Raw genomic sequence first — 11,546 nt, 5'->3', positions numbered from 1 at the left:
TTCCAACACGCTTGTGTGTCGCGTGAAAAATAGGCGTCGGTTCTATTTCTAGCATGCACGCGATTTCCGCACGGCTCGAGCCGCGCCTGAGACGCGTGTGTCACGCAGCCAGTGTGCAAACTCTAACCTGTTAACATAGGAGCCGAAATAAAAACGGACACGCCACGCAGCCAGTGTGTCGCCAGCCTTCGCGTACCCCCTGAAATCAGTTCACGTACCCCAGTTTGACAACCGTGGGCTTATAAGAACTAGATATTGCTACAAACTTTTAACTCTCTCTTTTCCAGCACTTTAGACACAGTTGCTCCCTTGCGCTTAAAGAAGATTAAAGAAAATAGTCCAACGCCGTGGTACAATGAGCACACTCGGGCCCTTAAGAGAGCAGCCAGAGGAATGGAGCGCAACTGGAAGAAAACAAAACTAGAGGTATTTCGCATTTTGTGGAAAGAGAGTTCGATTGCATACAGAGAGGCTTTAAAAGCTGCTAGATCTGCTTATTTTTCAACCTTATTAGAAGAAAATAAACAAAACCCTAGGTATTTATTTGAAACAGTGGCTAAACTAACGAAAAATAAATCTTCAACCCCAGAAGTTTCCAAGCAGCACAGCAGTAATGACTTTATGAACTTCTTTACTAACAAGATTGATATAACAATATCAGGGAGAAAATTATAACTATGCAAGCGTCTACTACAGTATCGCATCAGGCAGTGCATTGTAATCTCCCTGAGGAAACATTTGATTCATTAGTTGCTATAGGAGAGGAAGAATTAGCTAAACTCGTAAATTCATCTAAATCAACAACATGTATGTTAGACCCTATTCCGACTAAGCTACTGAAAGAGATGCTTCCAGAGGTCATAGATCCTCTTCTTAATATCATTAATTCGTCTTTGTCTCTAGGATACGTCCCGAAAACCTTTAAGCTGGCTATGATTAAACTGCTTGTTAAAAAAATGCAACTTGATCCTACAGAATTAGTCAATTACAGGCCGATCTTGAATCTACCTTTTTTGTCAAAGATACTAGAAAAGGCAGTATCTTCAAAACTATGTTCCTTTTTAGAAAGAAATGAAATGAACTGGATTTCCAGTCAGAATTTAGACCGTACCATAGTACCGAGACAGCTCTCGTTAGAGTCACAAATTATTTTCTCCTGTCATCCGATCGTGGTTGTATCTCTCTATTAGTGTTACTCGATCTTAGTGCTGCATTTGACACTATTGACCACAACATTCTTTTAAATAGACTCGAAAACTATGTTGGCATTAGTGGAATTGCACTAGCATGGTTTAAATCATACTTATCTGACAGTTTGTGGCAGTAAATGAAGAGATGTCTTATCGATCACAAGTTCAGTATGGCGTACCACAAGGCTCAGTACTAGGACCGTTGCTGTTCACTCTGTACATGCTACCGTTAGGAGATATCAGTAGGAAGCATGGAATTAGCTTCCACTGTTATGCCGACGATACTCAGCTCTATATTTCTTCTAAACCTAACGAAACTTACCAATTCACTAAATTAACGGAATGCATAGCTGATATAAAAAATTGGATGACTAGTAATTTCCTACTACTAAATTCTGAAAAAACAGAGATTCTAATTATTGGACAAAAAACTTCCTCACGTAATAATCTAGAATACGGTCTAACACTTGATGGCTGCTCTGTTAAGTCTTCGTCATCGGTTAGGAACCTGGGTGTGCTCTTTGATACCAATCTTTCATTTGAAAGTCACGTGTCTAGTATCTGTAAAACCGCATTTTTCCATCTTAAATATATATCTAAATTACGCCATATGCTCTCATTGACAAATGCGGAATAATTAGTTCATGCGTTCATGACCTCAAGGCTAGATTATTGTAATGCTCTACTGGGTGGTTGCCCTGCACGCTTCATAAACAAACTACAGCTGGTCCAAAACGCAGCAGCTCGAGTTCTTACCAGAACCAGGAAGTATGACCATATTAGCCCGGTTCTGTCAACACTGCACTGGCTCCCTATTAAACATTGTATAAGTTTTTAAATATTGCTGATTACTTACAAAGCACTAAATGGTTTAGCTCCGCAGTACTTGAGCGAGCTCTTAAAGCATTACAGTCCTTCACGTCTATTGCGATCTCAAAATTCCGGCCAGTTAATAATACCTAGAATATCAAAATCGACTGCTGGCGGTAGATCCTTCTCCTATTTAGCACCAAAACTCTGGAACAATCTTCCTACCATTGTCCGGGAAACAGACACATTACAGAACATAAATGAATACTTTGTGACTTTTTGCGTTTCTCAAAAAGCCTGACTCCGGTATGGTCATTTAGATAGCTCTTCCGTTGTGGGAATGTTACAGGTGAACTTTTGTGTGTAGACCTCTGGCAGGGGGATGAACTCACTCTCTTCCAGTGAACAAACGGCCAATCCACTGACTCTAAGAGGGCACAGACTTATCCTGGCTCATTGTTCGAAGAAGAATATTGGTCTTTCTTCCAGTAATGTTGAGTTTCCTCATAAGATCCTCTGTGCAGAAGCTTGCTTCCTTTTGAACTTTAACCCTGTACTGGTACAATCGACAACAAGCACTCTTGTGTAAATCTGCATGCTTCTGCCTCCAGCTGTGAATCTGTAGATGTGGTCTGTGGCGAGTTCACGTGCACATTGAAAGCAAAACTGCCTTTGGATTTGGGGTTCACTGGCACTTTGGGCTTTCCTCTACTTGGGCTTGAGTCTTGGATATCACCAAATATTGGGTCTGGCACAATGATAGCTTGTTTTTCTTATGATTTGTACTTGATTGATTTTCTTATTTTCAAACAAAACAAGACATTATTTAAACAATCATGTACTTGACATATAACCGAACCACTAAATCGTGTACATAAAACAAAACAGTTAATCAATAAATTGTAAAAATATAAATAATAAGTGAATAGGCCTAAATAACATAAATAAAAAATATATAAATGAAATTTTTTATAAATTATCAAATGTTTTTGATTAATAAAATTTGAAGAAATAAAACAAAATATAATATGCTTATATAAAATAATAAAAATGGAGGAAGATCCGCACATGAATATCAGCCAAAAAGCTCACGAGATTTATTTACAGAGGCCACAAATAAAGTGCTGAAGTGCAAAACGATTTGGGGATCAACCCTTCATCAGTGCAATGTGTTACCAAGCTCAACACCTGCAATCATTTACATACTCATTACCGTAATACATGTAACATATCACAAACTGATTTTATCTCATATCAAGACACATTTTTACATCAACTACATGATTATACATGAATATCACAAAAATCCTCCTTTCCAAAACCAATCTTTGGTAACATTTAGAAAAAAAGGATTAAATTTATCAACATAAACATACATATACTCGTTGATTATCACACACGATCATCCTTATACATCACATGCTAAGACATGTGGATGCATACAAAAACATTTATAGAAAATATTAATAAAAAAAAAATGTATTTATAAAAAACAATTGAGAGTGTTTTCCTCATTCATACCCAAAGGATATAAACATTTTAGGTCAAAAATCCATTTACATTCCCTCTGCAAAAGTCTCCGCTCCAAATTACCACCCCAGCGTAATTGTGTTATCTGTTCTATGACAACGAAATTTAAATCCGAGATTGAATGGGACATCTCGTTAAAATGACGCACGACAAGATATTTTTGGTCTCTTCTTCTGATAGTGCTCATATGTTCAATGATGCGTGTCTTAATTTGTCTGTTTGGCTTACCTACATATTGTTTGTCACATGGACAAGATATACATTGGTGGAGGCACATGTGACAAATTGTTTAATCTTATATGTACGATTCGTTATGCACTGTAAACCCTAACGTTTAAAATAATTAATTGGTTTGAGTAGGACAAACTTAAATTAAACTAATTAGTTAAGTCAAATGAACTTTTAGGAGTATTTAGCACTTTCTTTTTCTTTCAAGTTCACAGAACTGATACATTTTAAGTAAACTGAACTGTTTCATTGTTTTGAGTTTTATGCAATTATCTATTTTAATTTAGATGAACTTAAGTTTAACTGAAATGACTGGGATGTCTATTTCCCAGCATGCTTTGCCGATGGCACTCGAATGTTTGTACATTAACAATTATGTACAATATATATATATATATATATATATATATATATATATATATATATATATAAAATTGTATAAAAAAATCACCAGTGTTTTTCAGATATGAGGGAAGATGTTCAACCAAAGGTCTTAAAATACGATCTACATACTGTGATATAGGTTCCAGTAGACTATCATTGGAAGCTACAATAGGGCGCCCCGGCGGTTTATTTACAGATCTATGTACCTTAGGTAGAGCATACATGACAGGCGACGCAGGAAAATCATTAGTCAGGAATTTTTACTCCGATTGTTCTATAAGACCCTCTTGATGTGATTCAAGTAAAACCATGTCAACCTCCATCTTAAACTGATTGGTAGGATCATTAACTAAGTTCATGTAATATGTAGCATCAGACGTTTAGCTCAAGAATAGGGACGTTCAAATAGCCTATGTGAATATTGCCAACTTCACTGAACTCCTTGAGTTAAGCACTGACCGCATCTTTATATCTGAGTCAAAGTTCAAACACTATGAAACGCTCCATTAACGTACGGAGCTCTGAAACACTGCCAGCGGGACATTAAACAGGAAGTGTCTGTTCGAGCTCAAAACAGGTTTTGCGTGGGAACGCATATATCTTTGCGAGGGAACGCAAATAACTTTGCGAGGGAACGCAAAAGTTTTTAAGAAGACTTGGCAAAAAAGCACTACACGGGGTGTAAAAATCTGTGTCCCGGTGCTCTCTGGATGTAGGGGAAATGCGACTCATAAAAACATATCAAACCAAGGCACTCGAGAGTTAAAGAAAATGTATATAAAAAGCCTTTATTTCATTATGTCTGTAGGCAATTAAAAATAGTTTTCAAGAAACCGCACACCGACACGTTGCGGCTAATGAGCCTTCATCAGGGTGTGGGGGACAAACACTGGCTGTGTCCCAAAGTGAAGGCTGCGTCCTTCGAAGGCCGTATTTGAAGGCCGATTGCGTCACCGCGGCGCGACGAAGGACGTCCCAATTCAAAGACTGCTCCTTCGTAGGGCGCATTTGAAGGCCGATTGCGTCACCGCGGCGCGATGAAGGCTGTCCCAATTCAGTTATGCATCCTTCGAAGGCCGTATTTGAAGGCCGATTGCGTCACCGCGGCGCGACGAAGGCTAAAAGCGACGCCAAATGCACCCTTCTTTCCCCGTGAAAGGAAGGATACAAAAACGGATCCTTAGTGGCCTATCCTACCCCATAAGTCATTGCGCGCCGGTGACGAATGCATTTTCATTTGGAAAAAATGGCATCCTCGAGTTCGGTGGTTGAGGGAAAATTCACTTTTAAATGTAAGTATTATGTTTTCATTTACTTAAATAGCTAGCGAAACCACAGTCACAAGTTTTTATTTCTTATAAACTTCATCTTAACTCCTTTGTTACCATTGGGTGGCTTTATTTGTCAGGTGGTTAGACGCAAAACTTGTGCTAATTAACTTACTTGAATCATTTTCAGGGAGCAAGGAGCAGACCGCTCAGTTTATTAAACTGCGGTCTGAAAACGACCAATTATTTACCGGGGTGAAAAACTCCGCCAGCGTGGCTTGGAGGTAAGACAACACCTACTTGTAAAATTTGCAGTAGTCTGTCTCACTGTATTATAATATATATAATATAAATGTATTATAATAAATATCATTCACCCTAGAAAACCCACAACAATAAGAAAAGCAGTAGATGATGCAATGGGTTTCACTTTTATGTGTTTTTGTAGTGCTGTCATGCAAGTTATGTTTACAAAGGTTTTAACCACATTTGAGTATCCAGAAATATGATTTCTAAACTATTTTGAATGCATGTCCTGTGTCTTTTTTCAGTTTTAACAATGCACTAATGTTAATATTTAATTTGCACCCCTGTGTTATAATTTTTCATAAGTACCCTTTTCTGCTTTTTTTAGAGCAATTCTGGAGAAAATGGGCCTGCTGGGGAAGGTAACCCCCATGCAGGCAAAAAAAAAATGGGACAACTTAATACAAAGTAAGAAAGTTAATACACACATCTTTGCTGAAATGTATTGTGCTGTTGTTGTTAACAAGCCATGGTTAATTTGCTATGCCTTAGGATTGCAAGTGTCCTGGGACAGGAGAGGGAGGGGGTGGGGAACCCACTGCTGAAACGTGGCCCTGGTTTGTCCCAATCCCCCTGTCCTCATCGCCTCAATCCCTGAGGACAGACCAGGGTCAAGTTCAGCAGTGGGTGGCCACAGTGAGGAGGAGCCAGAGCCAGCACCCGCCGCAGCACCCGCAGCACCAGCACCAGCACCCGCAGCAGCAGCAGCAGCAGCACCCGCACCAGCACCAGCACCAGCAGCACCACCAGCAGCACCCGCACGGAGAAAGCGGGACTATGAGGAGGAGATGCTGGACCTCATTAGAGAGGACATGGCTCTGCAAAGGGAGGCAGAGGAGAGCTCGAGAGAGCAGGGAGAGGATGGACAGGCTGTTTGCGCTTCTTGAGCGTATGGTGGAGAAATAGTTTTTTTTTAGTTTTTTTTTATGTATATATAAAAGAGGATTTTTTTTATTTACATTAAATGGAAAGAGGAAACTTAAGTTTTGTACAGTTTATTTTTGTAATCTAAGTTATATTAAATTATGCATTTTATTTCAAACTTGTGTACAGCTTATTTAAAATGAATAATAAACATTATTTTTGTTCCATTTCTGTGCATTGTTTTTTAAATAACTTGATGTGTTGGGATATGAAATAAAAAGGAACAGTTCTTGACATTGCTTATTTTTTTTAATGACAGGTTTGAAAGGCAATTTGAAAACAAACAATATTTTATACAATAATAACATTTGGAAAAAATAAATAATTAGATAACTTTTTATAAATAATAAATAACCATTTACGGCATAACTTAAATATCATCTGACAACAATTTAAAGGGACACTTCACCCATTTGCATTAAGCTTTGCATTGTTAGAAACCCAGTCATACTATTGAATGGTCATGCAACATTTTTTCATTTTCCCCCGAGACGAGAGAAATCTGTATTTACCTCTTTACACTTCCTCCTACAATGACGCAAAAATCGTCATTTTGCGTCATTGTAGGAGGAAGTGTAAGAGGGGGGGATTTCTGTTAAGACTACAAGCACTAGATCCACCCTTTCAAACCCGCCCATAGGGGGTTGGACCTAATGCGCTAACAGACCTATCACAGATCAGTGCGAGTGCGTTTGATTTCAACGGCAGAAACCTGCAGAAAACAGGGACGAAGAAAGCTGAGTAGTAGGGGTTACCATACTCTATTTCCCGGACATGTCCGGCCGTCGAGATCGACAAAAATGTCCGGGATTCAGCTTTTGCTTTCTGCGGTCGCCATTCATTGTTTACATGCTCACCTTTTGTTTCAATCTAACTGAATTCATTCCGATTGGTGAATCTGAATGTAATGTTTACATGAATGCTAAACAAGTGATCGGTTGATTTGCGTTTTAACATTGCTAAGAAAATACCCGCACCTCCGTGAGCGATAGCCCATGAGACCGGTGCATCTCACAGGCGCGCTCATCAGTAATCACAGTAATACAGGGAGCAGGACGAGGCTAGCGCCGCGGGAGAAAGACGCGAGGCCGGTGGCGTGATCGGTTGAAAGACGCGAGGCCGGTGGCGTGATCGGTTGAAAGACGCGAGGCCGGTGGCGTGATCGGTTGATGTGTGTTTTACCATTGCTAAGAAAATACCTGCTCCTCCGTGCGAGATACGAGAACAGTGCCTCACAGGTGTCGGTCGTCAGTAATCACGCCACCGGCCTCGCGCCGTTCTCCCGCGCCCCTCAGCCTCGACCTGCTCGCCACAGTAAACATGATGAATGGCGACTGTAGAACGCAAAAGCCGAATCCCGGACATTTTGGGCAAACTCGTCACGGAGACTCACTCGTAGCCTAGCCTTGCCTTGATGTTTTTGTTTTCAACTGCGCTGTCTTACCGGTAGGCGTGGCTTGTGAGTGGCCTTGTAGGGCAGCGAAGCAAGTGCATTCTGGGAGTTGTTGTCTTTCATCCACATAAGCCAAAAATACATTTTCTGGCTTTTCTCAGTCTAGAAAGCTCCAAATTCAAAAATAATTTCACATTTCTTCTACATAAATGACCCACTTTCAATACACATTCATGTCTCCACGGGTGAAATGACCCTTTAAATGAACAGTACATAAATGAAGATTTCAGCTGAGCAGGGAGACCCTGGTGGAGCTGCTGGACCCGGGTGGGCTCCACAATAGACCCTGGTAATGCCTCTCTGCCGGTGGGTGGGACATCATCTAGGATGGTCTCCAGAGTGTTTGACTGCATCATTTCCACTGTCCACTGCATTGTCTAACAACAGGTTTGCAGCGCTGACTCAATCGACGGCTGCCATCTCACTGAGATCATTTCAAAAAGAGGGAAGAATAAAATAAATTCTCATCCTCAAATCATCAAAAATTTCAACATGTAAACCCATTCTATGTACATTAATTTTTGGTTTTGGCCATTATAGCTTTAAAGTTCTCTGACTTGCCTGTTACAAGTAATCATGGTCAATGGGAACCTCCTCCAGGGCAGACACCTCTGCAGACAGCTGGTCACGCCAGCGAGCCCCACTGACTGTCTCCAAACCGTGCCCCTCATCCTCATGATCATCCTCCTCATGCTCATCCTCCGGGGCCATGATGTCACCAACCCCAAGGCAGATGTTATGGAGGATGGCACAGTCTGTGATGACCTGAAATGAAAAAACAAAACAAAAAATTATATGGTCTGTAAGAAAGAAGTTAATTATGTTTTTTGCAAATGTATTTTTCATTTAACTTACATGAGGTACAAAGGTGTGATGCACCTCCATGGAGCGTGCCCTGGAATGATGAAGATTAAAGCGCTGGGCTCCCACACCCCGTACTGGCCTCTTGTAGGGAGTGATGAGGGGGAGTGGGTGTTGGAGACATGGGTACCCTCCGTCTGCGAGGATGAAGTGCCCTGGAGGAGGGTACACTGACCTCCTGTACAGTGGGCTGTACCGGAGCACCCGTGCGTCATGCACTGACCCCGGCCAGCCCACGTAGGTGTCAATGAAGCGGCCCTGATGGTCACAAACAGCCTGCAGGATGATGGACGGGAACAGTTTCCTGTTCCTGTAGCATTGACCATCAGGGCCGCTTGGAGGCTTGATGCGGACATGGCAGCCGTCGATTGCTCCTGCAGCTTTCAAGAAAGCTCTGTGTCTGGCCAGCCCTGCAAACCCACGGCAAACTGCCTCCAGCTCCTCTGGGGTGTTGGGGAACCGAATGACCTGGTGGCGGATGGGCACCACCTCCTCAGCGACCCGGTGGACAATGCGGTGGACAGTGAGATTTGTCACGGATGACCGCCACGGGCCCCCAAATCAGGCCCGCGAGTTGGCTCTAGATGCTTCCTGAGCCTTTTAGGCCCTCTAATCCTAACTGCTGCATTAACCCTAGCACAGCGATCTCCAACCTTTTTTGCGCCACGGACAGGTTTAATATCAGACAATATTTTCACGGACCGGCCTTTAAGGTGTGGCGGATAAATACAACAAAATAAAATGATACGACCGGCATAAAAACTGGAGTATTTTTTAAATATAATAATAAACGTGAATCCAATGTGTAGGCCTACTCGCAACTTTATTAGCAGGGTCCTCACATCGCGCCTAAAGACAACTGAGAAAGCCTGAACACAAACAAAATGCCCCCCAAAAGAAAGAAATCTCATGTTTTCGGTACTGACGTGTTCATGTAACATGTAAGGGTGGTGCTGCCAATAAAGCACCTAAAAGCTGTCACAACGAACCAGCAAAATGAATGATTATGAATATGTAAAATATAGCAGGAAACATTTTAATTCTAATAAACCAGTTTTTTACATGTCGGCTGGAAAGATGAAGTTGACAATGCTGACGCGCGATCTTTGCAGTGAACGCGCCAGAGAAATGCACATACGGATCACATAAGCAGAGAACAGTCAGTTTTCTTTCGTTTTGAATTGTTCTGTTTAAAAGTAGACATTTCAAGCTTTCTATATAGGCCTATGTCTCAGGTCTGTGAGGCAAGTAGGCTACCTTATCACTGAGATTCGGTTAATTTATGAGACGGGAGTCCAGCTCACGCGCGGACGGCTCTGTGTCGTGATTATATATTTTCTAATATATTTACTTCTTATTTATTAAATCCAGGCAATTGGTTGATGAAACATTGATTAATATTAAGATACAATTAATACAAAACAAAATTAAATTTAAAGACAGGCTTTGTGCTTTCTGTTTGAGGTCTCTGTGAAAGTTTTAAAGCAGTCTTTCCGTAACGGAGAACTGTCCCGTCTGTAACATTGTTTTTTTTTTTTTCTAAATAAATATTTAGAATAATTATCTAAATAATAATAAATATTTCTAAATAAATGCGACTTATAGTCCAGTGCGACTTAGGTTATATTATGTTTTTTCTTCTTCATGGTGCATTTTTTGACTGATGCGATTTATACTCCGGAGCGACTTATAGTCCCGAAAATACATTAAGTTATTCTTTATTCTTTCTGTGCGGCCCGGTACCAAATGTCCGGTCCGCGGCCCGGGGGTTGGGGACCTCTGCCCTAGCAGACACATGTTCCCGTAGAGATCAATGAGAGACAGAGAGATGTATAAAAAATAGCAAAAAATAAACTTGGCATCTCTCGACCTAGCCCGCTCGCTATGTCGCAGAGGGCCACGTGACGCAGCTTTTAGTCGAGTTTGGAGCACCTCGGGCCCCTGGGGGCCGGGCGGGAGCCACTGACACATGCAACTTATCCCATTCATTTTCACAGGTGTTTGGTGAACATCCCACGGAACAGTCCCAATGGCTCAGAATGGCTCCAATTTGAAATCTGTGGCCCCTCAGGGTTCTCTTAGACGGTATGCAAAGACTGGGGTCCGTAGTACCCTGTTAAGTGCTTAATTTGCTGAGCTGGGGATGTTCTGGACTGATAATTTTCCTTGAATATTATTTCTGATTTTTTTTAGAATACTTGCCCAACTCTGAGGGACGCAGGCCTCGAACGTGTGGCGCGGGAGTGCACGACGCCCCAAGACTTGAGTGTTCGACGCCCCAAGACTTTTGCACAAAAACAAAGGCTGATTTGACCAATTTAAACAGGAAGCGCCCACGTGCAACTTATTTGGCATGACCCAGATATGCTTTCTGTGGACAAAGCATTTTTATGCATATTCATCATATTTATAAGCTGACATGTACATGAAACAGTTAAATGTAGTTTCCTGTGTGGCTTACAGTAGGTTTTACCTAATAAAACCAATGTAATTATGAATTATGACCTATTAATCCATTGACTACAGACCTGTCAAATAGATCACAGGTGGGACGCTGTTTTCGACTTGAAATTTTCAGCTGTTTCAGGGTAC

The sequence above is a fragment of the Squalius cephalus genome (genome assembly GCF_949319135.1).
Source record: "Squalius cephalus genome assembly, chromosome: 1".
NCBI classification, from domain to species: Eukaryota; Metazoa; Chordata; class Actinopteri; order Cypriniformes; family Leuciscidae; genus Squalius; species Squalius cephalus.
Note: the sequence above shows the minus strand (reverse complement) of the source record.